This window comes from Mauremys reevesii, linkage group 12 (genome assembly GCF_016161935.1).
Source record: "Mauremys reevesii isolate NIE-2019 linkage group 12, ASM1616193v1, whole genome shotgun sequence".
Lineage (NCBI taxonomy): Eukaryota > Metazoa > Chordata > Testudines > Geoemydidae > Mauremys > Mauremys reevesii.
Genome location: NC_052634.1, coordinates 47,126,207 through 47,138,611, shown reverse-complemented (window position 1 = coordinate 47,138,611; position 12,405 = coordinate 47,126,207). Strand labels below are relative to the sequence as shown.

The 12,405-nt window shown below is 50.6% G+C and overlaps 1 non-coding gene across 1 annotated transcript; it reads left to right on the top strand.

Annotated features, from left to right (window-relative positions):
• Positions 1–4,462: 4,462 nt before the first annotated feature.
• On the top strand, positions 4,463–4,535 carry TRNAK-UUU. The gene has a single exon. It is a non-coding gene; the product is annotated as a tRNA-Lys (tRNA).
• Positions 4,536–12,405: the final 7,870 nt, after the last annotated feature.

Here is a 12,405-nt window from a genome sequence, read left to right as displayed (position 1 = left end):
TCCAAACTTGTTACTTCAGTAAAAATAATTCTATTTTCAGGAGCTCCACTAAATAGGGATCCCTGAAATGAATGGACACACTCAATGTTTTCCTGTGCAAATGCATAAAAACCTCCCAAACATGTCCCCCAGCTGCAATCAGTTCCAATCCTCTAAGTGTCTAGGTTTGTTTTCATCAACTAAACAAAGGCCCATGAAGACACATTTGCAGGTCCTTGGCCTCCATGGGCTACAATGTGCAGAAGAACAAGAACCACATCCACTTGGGAGGCATGGACTAGTCTGTATTACATTTGGTAAGTAAGTTGCCATTGGGACTGAAAACTCTACTGGAGGTGAACAGGAGCCTGTTGCAAAAATAAAATAACCAAGATTTACCAAACTCCCTGTTACACATTCAATCCTCTCTTTGTGCACACGGCATCAACTGGGGCTCTAATAAATGGCAGCCTTCCTTTAACACAGATTGTTGTTCCTTGTAACTTTCAGATACATTCGAATGGCAGCTGTTCAGAGGTCATGTGCTGCTAGTTCATTTTCATGTATGAAGTCCTGGGTTCTATCTCTTTTTTTCGCTCTGCTGCTTTGCTCATGCCCAGCTGGAATGTGGCCCTGCAGGAGTTTTAATCCTGCTGAGTGAGGACCAAGTGCCAAGTGCATGCAAGGTTGGGGGGGTTCTGCGCCTAAGTCACCTCAGTACATTTAAGATTCCCACCCGCTGTGCTGCTTGGGACAAGGGTAGATGAGAAGGGCAAATCCTCCAGCACTGGAGGGAAAGGTCCCATCTGCTCAGACTGAGAGGCAAGGAAACAGAGGGGAGGAGAGAAATCAGTGATGTACACCCAACAGGGGACACTGTCTTTTTGAGTATCACAGGGGTAGCTGTGTTAGTCTGGATCTGTAAAAAGCGACAAAGTCCCGTGGCACCTTACAGACTAACAGACGTACAGGAGCATAAGCTTTCTTGGGTGAATCCAGGGGTGAGCTGCAGCCGGTTCGCACTGGATCGCGCGAACCGGTTGTTAAATTTAGAAGCCCCCTTTAGAACCGGTTGTTCCTGGAGGAACAACTAGTTCCAAAAGGGCTTTTAAATTTAACTAAAGCTCTAGTAGCTCCCTACCCTTCCCCCGCCCCAGCTCACCTCACTCCGCCTCCTCTTCTGAAGCTCCTCCGGCTTCTTCTCCCCTCCCCAGCTTCCCGCCAATCAGCTGTTTGCGCGGGAAGCCTGGGAGGTCTGAGAAGAAAGCAGAGGCTTCCAGCAGGTAAGTTTCAGCGGGGGCGGGGGCGCCAGCGGGTGGAGGGCTCCAGGCGCCGCGCTGCCCAGCGAGGTCGGGGCCGGACCTTGGTCCCTGGGGCCGGGCGGCGCAGCGTGGCTCCTGGCCCCCCAGGTCCAGCTGCGACCTCGCTGGGCAGGGCAGCGCAGTGTGGCTCCTGTTCGGCCCCGGGGCCGGGCCGGGCGGCGGGTTGCTGGCCCGGGATCCGGTCCCCAGTGTCCGGGCCCGGCGGTGGGGTTGCTGGCCCGGGGTCCGGTCGGTCCCCTGTGGCCGGGCCGGGCCGGGCGGCGCAGTTTCTGGCTCAGGGTCCGGTCGGTCCCCGGCAGCCGGGCCGGGCCGGGCCTGGCAGCGGGGTTGCTGGCCCGGGGTCCGCTCCCCGGGCGGCGGGGTTGCTGGCCCGGAGTCGGGCCCCGACGTCGGCTGGGTGGCTCCGATCCCAGCCCCAGGCCAGCTGGGCCCCCAGCTCCAGGCAGCACGGTAAGGTAGCAGGGAGCCGGTGTGGGAAGAGGGCAGGGGAGTTGGGGGGGGTGATTAGTGTCAGAGCGGTCAAAGGGCAGGGAACAGGGGGATTGAATGGTGGCAAGGGTCCCCAGGGGCAGTCAGGAAGGAGCAGGGGTTGGATGGGGCAGAGGGGGGCAGTTAGAGGTAGGGATTCCAGGGACAGTCAGGGGACAGAGAGAAGGGGTGATTGGATGGGGTAGGGGTCCCTGGGTGCCATCAGGAATGAGAGAAGGGGTTGGATGGGGTGGCAGGGGGCGGACAGGGAAGGGGGGTGGATAGGGCATAGGTTGGGGGGGGCTGTCAAGGAACATGAGGGGTTGGATGGGGCACGACCCCCCTCCCGGGGGCGGGGGGAGGGAGGGAACCGGTTGTTAACATTTTGCCAGGAGGAGGGAACCGGTTGTTAACATTTTGGCAGCTCATCACTGGGAGAATCCCCACTTCGTCAGATGAATGCAGTGGGAATTCTGTGACTGGCTAGCCAACTACAAAAGTAGTTTCTCCTCCCTTGGTGTTCATACCTCATCCTCACCCCTCACCCCTCATCCTCCCTGATTGAACTAATGCTCAAATAAATGTGTAAGTCTCTAAAGGTGCCACAAATACTCCTGTTCTTTCTTTGAACTAACGTTGTTATCTCTAGACTGATTCTTGCCTGCATATTTATACCTGCCCCTGCAAATTTCCATGACATTCATCTGACGAAGTGGGGATTCACCCGCGAAAGCTCATGCTCCAATACGTCTCTTAGTCTGTAAGGTGCCACAGGACTCTTTGTCTTTTTGAGGTGAGTGCAGCTGGCTTGGGATGGTGCTGACGATGGGTAGAAAAAAGGCTGGAGTCAATGACAGATGAGACCACAGAAGGGGAAGGGGAATGGCAGCCCCACAGAAGGTCCTGGGTACTCAGATGCCCCAGGTATTGCACCCTGGCCTGTCACAGAGAGAGAAAAGACCCAGCGGGACCCAGGCCCCCTACAGTGATCCCATGGACAAGAACCTGGCTGGGAGTGGGGTGAAGGCTCCCTGTGGGCAAAGGGGAGCTGAAATCCCTCAGTGTCCTGGAATTTAAGCAATGGAAGCTTCAAACCCTGCACGGGTGTGGGCTGAGGTGCATCAGCAGAAGGTTGGACTGGACACGGGAGGCAGGTTTGTATAATTTTTGGTGGTGCCCAGAATGGGACTAAGTCCTGCCCCACACCCCACACACACTTGCCTAAGGCTCTGGGGGGGGAGTTTGGGTGAGGGAGGGAGAGGGGCTGGGCTCGGCTCTGGGAGAGAGTTTGGGTGCAGGGTCTGAGCTCAGTCAGGGGGTTGGGGTGCAGGAGGTTGTGCAATGGGCAGGGTCCTGGAGAATGTTTGGGTGCAGGTTTGGGGTCTGGGTTGGGGCAGGGGGTTGGGGGTGCAGGAGATGGTGAGGGGTGCAACATTTACCTCAAGCATCTCCCAAAAGCAACCTGCACCCCATCCCCCTCTGGCAGCAGCCCCTAAGCGGGAGGGCCACGGGTGTCTCTGCGCACCGCTGCCCACAGACTCCAACCCCTCAACTCCCATTGCCACAGTTGACAGAGTTGGCACTCAGGGAGGGAGCAGCGCGTAGAGACCCCACCCCACGCCAGGGGCTGCAGGGATGTGCCAGCCGTTTCTGGGAGTGGTGTGCCACATGGAGTGAGGGCGGGCAGGAAAGTGCCTTAGTCCCCTGGTGCTGCTGGCAGTGGTGGCAGGAGTCTGGGCCCAATCTTTTCACCTGGTATAGTCCGTGTTCCAGCTCAGGTGGTAGCTAGGGGATGTCTCATGACTGCAGCCACCTTTCTTCTGTTCCACCCCCTTATACAGCTTTGGTACAAGGCAGGAATCTTTTGTCTCTCTCCTGGGGAAAAGCCCCAGGTTTAAGATGGATTCCTGTACCAGGGGACATGGTCACATGTTCTGTGAGACCCCCCACAAGCCTTCATTCTTCCTGGCCTGACTCACGGATGGTGCAGGACGGAGCCATCTCCAGTCTATTGTCCTGGTTAATGGGAGCCATCAAGAGTCCAAACCACTATTAATGGCCCACACTTTGCATCATTACAACAGGACCTCAGAGTTATAGTCCATATTTCTAGTTTCAGATACAGGAATGATCGGTTCATACAAATAGGATGAACACACACAGTAGATTATAAACTTTGTAATGATACCTTACAAGACACCTTTTGTATGAAGCATAGTCCAGTTACATTATATTCACACTCATTAGCATATTTTCATAAAATCCTATGGAGTGCAACTTCACAGCAGGGAAAGGGTTTTACTGCAGCACCTAGGAGCAGTTGAATTTCATGTTCAGGCTGTGGTATGAGTTCCTCCAGGTTTCTTGTAAGCACACAGGGACCTTAGCGGGTGCTCTCAATGCAGGAATGGCCCAGAAACAATAAAGTGATGGGGATTGCATTTTCCTTTTTTATTTTTGTATTTCCAATGACATTTCTGTTTGTGATTTTGTTTTGCTTTGTATAACTGTGTTTTCTCCTATATTTGATAGTTAATGAAAAAAAGAATAAGGCCTCAGGGCGCCGGATGGAGGAGCAGGCTGGGGCTAGGACTGCTAAGAGAGCGACAGTAGCAGGTTTTCTGTATTGTTTCTGGCCTTCATTTACATGACTAGTTTCTCTTCTGCAAGAAATTTGTTTCATTTATGTGTGAGCCTGGCTAGCTCAGTTGGTAGAGCATCAGACTTTTAATCTGAGGGTCCAGGGTTCAAGTCCCTGGTCAGGTGAAAAAGGAGCTGTTCCCCTCAAAACAAAAGAAGGCATCTCTCCAGGATGTTATCTGACATTACCTTTTTTCCCCCCCAGGACTTGGCTTTTCACTAGGAAGGGCCATGTACTGCCTGGGACTCTATCTTGCTTTCTCAAAGGCCATGAAAGCCTGTCTTTTGCCCGCTATCTTATTGTGACTTGAGCACAAGAGGGGACATTTGATCCAGAAGCCTGGCCGTGCCTGGAGTCCTGTAGGGAGGGATGCGAGCTGCATTTCCTCTCAGTCCTGAAGCTGGGCTGCAGCCTGGCCTAGCAGGCAGCCCTATTGGTTGACCTACTGGCCCAAAGTCACTTGGGTGGCGTTGGTGTTCCCCAGGGATGCTGAAGGGCCTAAGGGAGGGAGGCTCAATACTCCCCCCATCAGTCAGGGCGGAAGGGGAGGGCTGCAAGAGTGGGCAGGTTGATGGCTGGGCCTTCTAGCGTTCGGTTGGGGACGAGGTGGGGAACGCGAACTGGGAGAAATGGTTGCTGGCCTGTGAGGAATGGCTCAGCCGGTGGCGTAAGTGGACCTTGTCATTACCTACAAGGTTGTGATGCTCAAGATCCATCTGTGGGGAATTTCCTCAGCCAGGTGTTTCCCCCTGCTCCACGAGTACTGCTGAGACCGAACACGATGGCCTTCCACCTCTTGCGGGGCAATAGGACGTCCCTACCTTGTTAGGTGAAATGTGGCTTTTCTGCCGTATGAGAAGGGGGGTTGGGCCTGGTGGGCCTTGAAGCCTTTTACGGCTCTACTGTTTTGTGTTTCAATTTTCAGTGAGTGGCTGAGCTGGAGGGCAGGTCAGGCCCGAGGGGACTGGCGGGGCAACCGCAAAGAACGCAACTGACTCTTCCGATATGACCACATTTTCTTTTTACCCCACTGGGTGCAGCACCGGGTATGGAATGGCTGATGGTGGCAGAAGGGGGAGGAGATTAGGAAGCCCCTCCTCTCCCGGTGTTCTTCTATTCCCACCTTACATCCTACAGGATTTTCAGTGGGTGGCTAGGTGGAAAGTGCTTGAAGGATGGCTTCATCCGCAACAGCGGCCGCTCTCACAGCAGCGGCGGCCACAGCAGCGAGCCCCACCCCCTCCCCTTTGGCTCAGTCTGAACAGATGTCAATGTACCACTGGGTGAGACAGGCCAATTTTAGGGAGCTTCCTCTGAAGGTGAGCAACTGTCCCCAGAACTTACTGACAGGAGCTTTAAAGTATTTTCAAATATGCATGGCCGGCATGTGCACAGCAAAGGCTGCCCGGGGCACTGTGTCAGGCTCTGGCACCGCTTGAGACAATGGACCATCTTCAGCCACCAGGTGACCCAGGATCTAAGGCAGGAATGGGGTGAGGAAGCAAGTCAAGCTGAGCAAAGCAGGCAAAAATTCATCTTGCCTTTGTGGGCGCTCGCAGTGATGCCCTTTTTGTGTGCCAGGGCTGACAAAAACATCCCAGACAGAGAAACAGCAGACCAAAAAAGTGCCATTTACATGCTGAAGTAGCTCAGCATTGGAGAGCTAGAGGTTCCCTAGTTCAATCCCAGGCTTTGGCATGCTCTTTTGGTCCCTTTGTGTGCTGTGGTGGGATGTTTTCTGGAAGCACAGCACTGCCTTTACCCACCATGAGTTCCTCATTTTGGGCTCCCAAGCAAGAAAAGACAGCATGGACTTGTGCACCGAGCTGGCCCACCTGACCTTTCTTCTCTTGCTCTTTCTCAGCAAGGGGAAGAAAAAGAAGCTCTGCCTCAAGCTGGAGTCAGAAGGGTGACATAAGGATGACTTCCTGAGTGCCGGCTCCAGTCCTTTGCTCTACCAGCTGATCTATCGAGGGACTGCCACCACTTTCTCCAGGTTGGCCCATCTGTGTGTTCAGAATGGAGAGGGGTAACTAGTGGTGTTCCCCAATGGTCAGTCCTAGGACCAATCCTATTCAACTTATTCATAAATGATCTGGAGAAAGGGGTAAACAGTGAGGTGACAAAGTTTGCAGATGATACTAAACTGCTCAAGATAGTTAAGACCAAAGCAGACTGTGAAGAACTTCAAAGAGATCTCACAAAACTAAGTGATTGGGCAACAAAATGGCAAATGAAATTCAATGTGGATAAATGTCAAGTAATGCACATTGGAAAAAATAACCCCAACTATACATACAATATGATGGGGGCTAATTTAGCTACAACTAATCAGGAAAGAGATCTTGGAGTCATCATGGATAGTTCTCTGAAGACGACCACACAGTGTGCAGTGCCAGTCAAAAAAGCAAACAGGATTTTAGGAATCATTAAAAAAAGGAGAATAAGATAGAGAATATCTTACTGCCTTTATATAAATCCATGGTAGACCCACATCTTGAATACTGCATATAGATGTGGTCTCCTCATTTCAAAAAAGATATACTGGCACTAGAAAAGGTTCAGAGAAGGGCAACTAAAATGGTTAGGGGTTTGGAACGGGTCCCATATGAGGAGAGATTAATGAGACTAGACCTTTTCAGCTTGGCAAAGAGAAGACTAAGGGGGGATATGATAGAGGTCTATAAAATCATGAGTGGTGTGGAGAAAGTGAATAAGGAAAAGTTATTTACTTGATCCCATAATATAAAATCTAGGGGCCACCAAATGAAATTAATAGGCAGCAGGTTTAAAACAAATACAAGGAAATTCTTCTTCACACAGACACAGTCAACATGTGGAACTCCTTGCCTGATGGGGTTGTGAAGGCTGGTGCTATAAGGGGGTTTAAAGAGAACTAGATAAATTAGTAAGTTTCAGAATGGAAGCCAAGTTAGTCTTTATCAGTGTAAGCAGAGTCAGGATGAGCCCCACCCTGACATCTGGTGGTAAATTATGGGGAGTGCTGAAAGTGTTGCATTGGTATTTCGGTTATTTGCATGGGCACTCCCACCCCACTTAGCATACCGCAAAGCAGCATGGGATGGTTATTTTCACAGCTGTGGGAGCCCCAATTTCGTTGTTATTGGGGCAGGAGGAATGAAATGTTGTCACCCTGATTGGGTAAATGGGGAACTACAAAATTGTCTTGTGATGGGGGGTTTCATTGTCAGCTGGATAGCGCTTGCTAGATGGGGCACATGGGTTCCAAAACCCATTGAAGAGAGAGAGGCTGGGGACAGGCAATACCTTACTGGGGGATGGAAAAGCTAGGAGACCTGCTGGTCTACAAGATCAAACCTGAAGAGGGTCCAGGGCAGGCAAAGACTGTGCATAGAAACCTTTTGCTCCCTGTGGGGGAATTGGTGGGCAGCCCTTATGAGATGGGCCACAACAGGGCAAGTGGGCAGAATGAAGGTGCTGTACCAAACCACCTTCCAACATGGACAGGCGGCCCCTGCAGCTAACCTACCCTACTCAGCACATCTGAGAGTGAGTCTGAGGAGGAAGACACAACCATGGTGTATCCTGGGATGAAGACAAGATTTCAGTCTCGATCAGCTGAATCAAATGAGAGCACCTCCTCTTCCACCCTAAACCCCATGGCAGAAGTATTTAGGCCTATTCCTGATACCCCTGAGCCACTGGTGGGACCCCCATGTGATGTCACGCCCGGGTTATTGGACAGCGGAGACATACAGGTGGAGGATGTCCTGAGCACCATCAACCCTCCACTGTTAGAACTGGAAATGCAGGGGCCTATGGCAGTATCTGAGGGGGACTCACAGGAAACTTCCCCATCTGTTACTCAAGAGGATGTCCCCCCTGCCACAGCAACAGAGATTCTCAATAGGCGAGACAGGGTAATAAGACCAGTGAAACGGTTAACTTATGATGCACCTGGAGTGACTAGTGAGGAGCCAATACATTTAGCACACAGGCTTGTGGAAGCTAAAGTGGGCTATCTGAGGCCGTTTGATGGGGGCCAATAAGTTGGTACAGTAGGGAATGTGATTTATCGGGACGACAAATTCTCGGCTGGGGGGAGGATGTAAGCAGAGTCAGGATGAGCCCCACCCTGACATCTGGTGGTAAATTATGGGGAGTGTGGAAAGTGTTGCATTGGTATTTCGGTTATTTGCATGGGCACTCCCACCCCACTTAGCATACCGCAAAGCAGCATGGGATGGTTATTTTCACAGCTGTGGGAGCCCCAATTTCGTTGTTATTGGGGCAGGAGGAATGAAATGTTGTCACCCTGATTGGGTAAATGGGGAACTACAAAATTGTCTTGTGATGGGGGGTTTCATTGTCAGCTGGATAGCGCTTGCTAGATGGGGCACATGGGTTCCAAAACCCATTGAAAAAAGAGAGAGAGGCTGGGGACAGGTATCTGTACTTGGTCGTGCAGGCTCCTTGTGTGAGTCAGAAGCACCAGTTCCACCTATGCTTCTCTCCACTGTGGAATGTCAGAGTTAACTTTTGATTCCCTTAAGAATCTAGATGCAGGTTACTGAGCTGAATTTACTAGAGCTCCCCTACTATGAGCTGAAATCACTGAAGAGCTGGACTTGCTGAGCTGAGAGCACTGTGCTGATGAGTGGGGGAGCCTGAAGCAATACTGGCAGAGCAGAGTGGAGCAGTTTGTGCAGCCACTGGGTGAGTGGAGCTGAGCAGCTTGTGAGGACGGCTGGAGCGGATCACAGGACAGCTGGTGGACCAGAGCAGCTGGCAGAGTGGAGCAGCCCACAGAGTAAGCGGAGCCGAGCTGTTTGCGGGGACGACTAGTGGAAGCAGAACCCCACGAAGAGGCAGGGCAGTTGGCCCCGAACCACGTAAGGTGCCCCTTTCTACCTAGGCTGGGGAGGGGGACCTCTGCAAAGAGACTCTTGAACTCTGGGCTGCCTGACCCGGGACAGAGACTTTTGAATTGTGGGATTGTTGGGACTGTGGGTGATTTAGGGGGGTTGCTGGACTCAAGGGCCCAGAGAGAAGGACACGGCCCAAGTTGCTGGGGTGGGTCTTTGCTCACGGTTTGACCTATGAACTCCAGTTGAGGTATTTTCCAAATTTCATGCTTGTTGTTGTTTATCTTATGTAATTAAACCTTTTCTGCTACACCAAGAGTGTGTGCTTGTGAGAGGGGAAGTATTGCCTCCTTGAGGCGCCCAGGGGTGTGTGTAAGATTTTCCCAGGTCACTGGGTGGGGGCTCGAGCTGGTCTGCATTAAGTTGTGGGGAAGGGACCCCTAGGTATTGAACCTGGCCCTTGCTGCAATTGTTTCAGCCTGGCAGAGGGGTTACATCAGCAAAAAGAATGAGGAGTACTTGTGGCACCTAACAGACTAACAAATGTATTTGAGAAACAGCTCTGACATCATAATAAAAAAGGCTGACAAAGGAGGTGCTGTCGTCATCATGAATAGGTCGGAATATGAGTGAGAGGTTCCTAGGCATCTCTCAAACACCACATTCTACAAGCCATTACCCTCTGATCCCACTGAGAGTTACCAAAAGAAATGACACCATCTGCTCAAGAAACTCCCTGAAAAAGCACAGGAACAAATCTGCACAGACACACCCCTAGAACCTCAACCAGGGTTATTCTATCTGCTACCCAAAATCCATAAACCTGGAAATCCTGGATGCCCCATCATCTCAGGCATTGGCACCCTGACAGCAGGATTGTTTGGCTATGTACACTCCCTCCTCAGGCCCTACTCTACCAGCACTCCCAGCTATCTTTGAGACACCACTGACTTCCTGAGGAAACTACAATCCATTGGTGATCTTCCAGAAAACACCATCCTGGCCCCTATGGAGGGAGAAGCCCTCTACACCAACATTCCACACAAAGATGGACTACAAGCCGTCAGGAACAGTATCCCCAATAATGTCACGGCAAACTTGGTGGCTGAACTTTGTGACTTTGTCCTCACCCACAACTATTTCACATTTGGGGACAATGTATACTTTCAAGTCAGCGGCACTGCTATGGGTACTTACATGGCCCCACAGTATGCCAACGTTTTTATGGCTGACTTAGAACAATGCTTCCTCAGCTCTCGTCCCCTAACGCCCCTACTCTACTTGCCCTACACTGATGACATCTTCATCATCTGGACCCATGGAAAAGAAGCCCTTGAGAAATTCCACCATGATTTCAACAATTTCCATCCCACCATCAACCTCAGCCTGGACCAGTCCACACCAGAGATCCACTTCCTGGACACTACAGTGCTAGTAAGCGATGGTCACATAAACACCACCCTATACTGGAAACCTACTGACCGCTATACTTACCTACATGCCTCCAGCTTCCATCCAGACCACTCCACACGATCCATTGTCTACAGCCAAGCTCTAAGATACAACCGCATTTACTCCAACCCCTCAAACAGAGACAAACACCTACAAGATCTCTATCAAGTGTTCTTAACTACAATACCCACCTGCTGAAGTGAAGAAACAGATTGACAGAGCCAGAAGAGTACCCAGAAGTCACCTACTACAGGACAGGACCAACAAAGAAAGTAACAGAACCCCACTAGCCGTCACCTTCAGCACCCAACTAAAACCTCTCCAGCGCATCATCAAGGATCTACTACCTATCCTGAAGGACAATCCCTCACTCTCCCAGATCTTGGGAGACAGGCCAGTCCTTGCTTACAGACAACCCCACAACCTGAAGCAAATACTTACCAGCAACCACACAACAAAAACACTAACCCAGGAACCTATCCTTGCAACAAAGCCCGTTGCCAACTCTGTCCACATATCTATTCAGGGGACACCATCATAGGACCTAATCACATCAGCCACACTATCAGAGGCTCGTTCACCTGCACATCTACCAATGTGATATATGCCATCATGTGCCAGCAATGCCCCTCTGCCATGTACATTGGCCAAACCAGACAGTCTCTACATAAAAGAATAAATGGACACAAATCAGACATCAAGAATTATAACATTCAAAAACCAGTTGGAGAACACTTCAATCTCCCTGGTCACTTGATAACAGACCTAAATTCGCAATATTACAACAAAAAACCTTCAATAACAGACTCCCACGAGAGATGCTGAATTGGAATTAATTTGCAAACTGGACACCATTAAATTAGGCCTGAATAAAGACTGGGAGTGGATGGGTCATTACACAAAGTCAAACTATTTCTCCGTGTTTATTTGTCCCCCTACTGTTACTCACACCTTCCTGTCAACTGTTGGAAATGGCCGTCCCGATTATCACTACAAAAGGTTTTTTTCTCCTGCTGATAATAGCTCACCTTAACTGCCCACTCTCATTATAGTGTGTATGGCAACACCCATTTTTTCGTGTTCTCTGTGTGTATATATATATATATATATATATATATCTTCCTGCTGTATTTTCCACTGCATGCATCCGATGAAGTGGGTTTTAGCCCACGAAAGCTTATGCTCAAATAAATTTGTTAGTCTCTAAGGTGCCACAAGTACTCCTGTTCTTTTTGCAGATAAATTAATGGAGATTAAGTCCATGAATGGCTATTAGCTAGGCTGGGTAAGGAATGGTGTCCCTAGCCTCTGTTTGTCAGAGGGTGGAGATGGATGGCAGGAGAGAGATCATTTGGTCATTACCTGTTAGGTTCGGTCCCTCTGGGGCACCTGGCATTGGCCACTGTTGGCAGATAGAATGCGGGGTTGGATGGACCTTTGGTCTGACCCAGTATGGCCATTCTTATGTTCTTATGAAGAGAGGGGCAGAGCCCTGTGATAGAGTTTCTGTAGTGTAGTGGTTATCATGTTTGCCTAACATGCAAAAGGTCCCTAGTTTGAAATCAGGCAGAAACATGATGGTTTAACTTTCCCAGCTCCTACTGGCCTGTCCCTGCTGTTGTAGGAGCAGCAGTGATTTCTTTGCTCTAAAGGTCTGTTATACTTCCCCTGCTCCCACTTTTGTCTCCGCTCCCTC